We start from the raw sequence: 5,104 nt of genomic DNA, 5'->3' as shown, positions 1-5,104 counted from the left end.
TTCTCATTTTGACAGTTTGGGCCGTCATTTCTATCAGCTGTTATAATGTTTAGACAGGTTGTAAACAAGCCAACAGTTACACCGGACTACGTAAAAACACTTTATTTTAAAAAGGTATGCCGGAATGTGAGCCACCGAAAAAATATTGGTAATAATTGTTTACTGGACAAGAAAACTGAATGAGTGCAGGAACATGGTGAAGTAGCTTAACCTGTAGTGTAGAAGAAGTGAAGATGTGCGTAACAACAACAAAGTTTGTAAAACTCTGTATAAAGCGAAGGAAAAATGGATCTTATCTGCCATGGAAGCCAAGTTTCCTCCAGAATATGGCATATTGATTATTAACTTTGAACCCACAGTCAGTAGCCCATGTTACATTAAGTTAGATTGTAAAGTAGCTCACACAGCCATTAGTGATGCGCAGGGAGTAAACATAGCATACAAGCTAGCAGATTAGCTTGCTCGCAGTAATGCTAGCTTAACTACCCCATGTGTTACATCCGCCTTCTTCCAAAAAAAAAAAAGTTTGTTTAACACCGACCGCTCGTTCTTCATTTTAGCAGTGTTGCTACGTTCCATAATAAGCATTAACTTGGGGAGTACGACATAAAACAAAACAAACAATGGACAAAACCACTGAAATTAGACCCAAGTTGTAATAACTTTTCCTTTAAAGTCTCAGCTTCTCTACTGTGACACAAAATAGTTGAGCGGTGCACAGTTATGAGAGGGATTTAAACGATTTTTTTTTTTTTTTAAATAAATTTGGCATATAACAAGAGATAAATGAACAATTAACTAGAGACACGGGAACATTTACTTTTCATTTCACCAGGATTTAAATATTTTGCAGTTCTCTGTCTTTGAAACTATGTTCCCAGAAACACTCTCTTCCCAGATGAACTCTCAGGAATAGTTGATATAACTGCCCAGGCCTTGAAATACAAAAATATCCTTATCACCCGGCTCTCTTTCACACACACACACACACACACACACACACACACACACACACACACACACACACACACACACACACACACACTCTGCCCGTGTCCCTTCAGATTAAGTCATCCATCAATCTCGCTCCCAAAACACTCTCCCCTACATTCACACAGTGCCACAGAATGTAGACCATAACAGAGAGGCCGGGGCATGCGTGCACACACACACACTCCGTTTGGGTTTAGACGGCCTGCGTGTCTTCCACTGCCTCCTCGCCCACTCACCGTGACGCGGTTGGCCGAGAGGTGTGGACACATTCCTGGCGCGTCGAGCAGCCCTCCGCGGCAGGCCGGGTCAGAGGTCACTCACCTGTCTGCCGGCCTAGCCTCCTCAGCGAGAGGTGAGCCGGAGTGGATGGGTTTTGGGATTTTTTTTCCCCGGATAGCCTCTTGTACCCACGTTTCCTCATTCACAGATTAGTGGCAGAGGGGTCACGGCTCCTCCTCGTTCCCGCCAGGCTGCTTCCAGACAGCAGGGGAAGGGGTGAGCGAGTGCAAACGGGAAGAGGAATGTGACTGGAAGGAATGCCTCCGTGTCAGAGGTGGGAAGTAACTAAGTACATTTTAATCAAGTACTGTACTTTACGTACTTGTGCTTCCATTTTATGGATAAAGTACAATGCATTGTTCAAATCTATCCAGTGGTTCCCAATCTTTTTGGATTGTGACCACTTACAAAGTAGGCAAACAAAATGAGTGTTTCCATCCACTTATTAGGTGTTGGAGCATCAAGATTAACAGTAATCCACCAGTGCCATCCAATCAATGCAAACAAAGAAGAATTGAAAGTCAGTCAAACCTCAAATGATGGATGTCAATGTGGAAAACAAGATAAGACTGTGGCATTTATGTTTGTTTTATGTATTAATCCACATAGATCTGATGTTTTCATCTCTTCAGTGCATTTTTAAGTCACACTCTTCATTGACGTCTCGATTAATTCACTAGGTCCATTTCTGTTGCACTGTGTTACATTTTCCGCATTTTTTTCTTACAAATTTCTGGTGTTTCAAATTGGAAATGTGCATAAAAAGATATCTGAGTTGTTAGCAGCTCATCCAAAGAGACATTTCAATACTATTTGAGGCCCAAATAGGTCAAATTTGGGACAAAGATTATTCTATTAGCGAAATATTCAAAAACATACTTGTGTCACAGACCTTTGTTTTTCCTTCTTCTCCTTCCTTCTCATATCTCTCTGGTGACCTTTCGGAAGGGGCTCGACCTGTAGGTTGGGAACCACTGGCCTGGACCAGCTCAAACTGTAGAAACAGAAATAGATGGTTTGCATGTGCAAAAAATGGTTCACTAAAACACAACATATTAAGCACACATTTGTTTCTGCTAATACTTCTGCACCTCATGTAGGAGGTTGCGGGACTTTCGTTAATTTTTCCTCCTCGGGTACTTTTACTGAAGTAAAGTACTTGAGTACTTCTTCAACGAACATGCAGACCTTCAGGTCAGTCGGAGGAAGGAGGTGTTTTATGTGGGAACTGGCCTTGAAGCGTAGACTCAACAGGGAGCCACAAACACATGAACCACGGATCTCCCCTCTCTCTCTCTCTCTCTTTCTCACTGTCTCTCTCACACTGTCTCACTTGCTCGCCCCCCCCCCCCCCCCCCCCCCCCCCCCACTCATTGTCCCCAGATTGACTGGCCATTCTCAGCCCGTGATGGAGATGTCCTGTGGGGGGGGGGTGTTGCATGGTGTGGGAAACTAGTTGATGAATGAGTGTTTGGCACGCTTGCACAGATGCATAGTTTGCTCCAGTACAGCGTATGTGTGTGTGTGTGTTATTGTAGTAATGACGAATACATGCATGTGTGTGTGTGTGTGTGTGTGTGTGTGTGCCTGTGTGAGCACAATGCCCCGCTTGTGTTGCTATAGAATGGAGTTATGGCCTTTGTCCCGTCAGCATTCTTGTGTTGCTATTGGCCGCGGAGTGCATGGCAGCTCCCGCAGGCTCGGGGACAATAACCCCCCCCCCCCCCCCCCCCCCCCCCCCCACACACACACACACACACACACACACCTTCCACTCCTCTCCCTGGGAGTCACAATGCCTTCTCTTCGGCAGCACCCCATCACCCTGAGACAGACAGACTGGCCTGCTCTATGGGTGTCACACAGCTACAAGCACCCAGAGGTCCCGAGGGAAGCCGGAGGGAGGGAAATAAATATGGAGAGAGGGGATTTCTTCTCAGGGAGAGGAAGTGTGTGCTGGATAAGTGAGTCATGTGGTCAGTATTATCCCATCAGCTGTGATTCACTTACAGAGGAAATGAGAAGATTATGGCATAAAACCAGAATGAAAGAGACGTCCTTCAGCTGAAAATATCCAGCCCTGTCCTCAGAAACCGTGCACATGTTCTTTTTCTTAATTGCACACAAAACACACACACACACACACACACACACACACACACACACACACACACACACACACACACACACACACACACACACATCAGGAATGTTTCTCTATACCTGCAGATCACCGGAGCAAGCCAGAACAGGGAGGGCGGTGTTGACATAGCAGAGTGATAGAGACGCTACTGCTGATTATTATACAGCCATGAAAACAAGGAATCTGATGTCATCGCGTTATTATGGACGAGCCCACGCATCAACGTGACAACAGACGGTTTTGGGAGGCAGAACAGGCCATCGTGACAAGTCAGGACACAAAACAAAAAAACAGATTAAAACATCACAGGCTGTCATTAACACGCGGCCTCACCGACCAGAGCAGCCGGAGACGTGTTTGTTTACAGGCAAAGCATCTGTGTTTTCATCGGAATGGCTTCCTTTCACTGACATTATCAAACCGCCGGCAATGAAAACAGGTTGCAAAGCTGCATGTCTGCGTTTATCAATTTCTATTCTTGTGAGGTTCAGGTGACAAACCCTTTATTGCAAAAGGCTTTGTTTTTATGGTTAGACAAGTACAGACGAGGATTTATTTTAATCAGATGATTGATGCATTTGTTCAGTCGCAATTTATTTAATAATAAAATGTTATTGCTGCCCCATGACATCAACAAATGTTAAAGTAACAGTTTGGTATTTTGGGAATTTTTTGTTTTCTTGCAGAAAGATGCGAGAAGATCAATATCTCTTTTGCACAGTAAATACTGCCAGCAGCTGTTTAGCTTGAAACAAGGGGAATCAGCTAGCCTGACTAACAAAGTCCAACAACTACTAACACCTCTAAAGCTCACTAATTGATGCATCTCATTTGGTTTTAATCCTTTGAAAAAACGGGGAGAAAATTTACCAAATTGTGATTTTATGAGCCTGGCTATTTCTTCACAGTGACGTCAAGAATACAGAAAAACTCTCTCTCTATATATATTGAGAGAGAGAGAGAGAGAGAGAGAGAGAGAGTTTTCTAGTAAACAAACAAAAGTTATGTTTGTTAGGGAATAAAGGTCAAACAAACTCAATTGGTTAATTTCCTCCCAATAAAACATTTGCAAAAGCAGAAGATTGCTTGTAGCAAACTTTATCTGTTTATTGTTTGGGGCTGGGTGGGTAGCGTTCTCTGGCTTTTATCAGCTTGTCTGCCGAAAACAAGGAATCATGAGGAAAGTGACATTGAACCTTACTTTAAATGTGCTGTAAAACCAAAACAATGAGCTAAAAGAAGCACTAAAGCAAAGTTGAGCTGTGATAAATATGTGTATTTTGTTTTTATTCAATGTCAAACTAAAAAATGCTTAATGCAGCTTTAAAGATAGAAGTTATTGAAGCAACACGAGGTCCTCAGAAGTATTGTAACAGAAGAAAAAAAAAGTGTTTTCATGAGAGAGAGTGCAGATGAAAAGAGGACAGGGGGGGAGAGAGGGAGGGAGAGAGAGTTAGCGTGTGTGGACATGATGGCGGTGAAGGCCCGGGGACATGGAGGGAGAAAAACATTAGAGGTTATTCACAGGAATCGCATGGCACATCATCACATACCTCTTTCTGTAAGTCACTCAAAAACGCCCCTTAATCTCTCTCACACACACACACACACACACACACACACACACACACACACACACACACCCTCTGGTCCTCTGACACACACACACACACACACACACACACACAC

The sequence above is a fragment of the Cebidichthys violaceus genome, unplaced genomic scaffold, assembly GCF_023349555.1.
Source record: "Cebidichthys violaceus isolate CVI_PGR_0920_01 unplaced genomic scaffold, fCebVio1.0.p SCAF_21, whole genome shotgun sequence".
NCBI classification, from domain to species: Eukaryota; Metazoa; Chordata; class Actinopteri; order Perciformes; family Stichaeidae; genus Cebidichthys; species Cebidichthys violaceus.
This window is presented reverse-complemented; position numbering follows the sequence as displayed.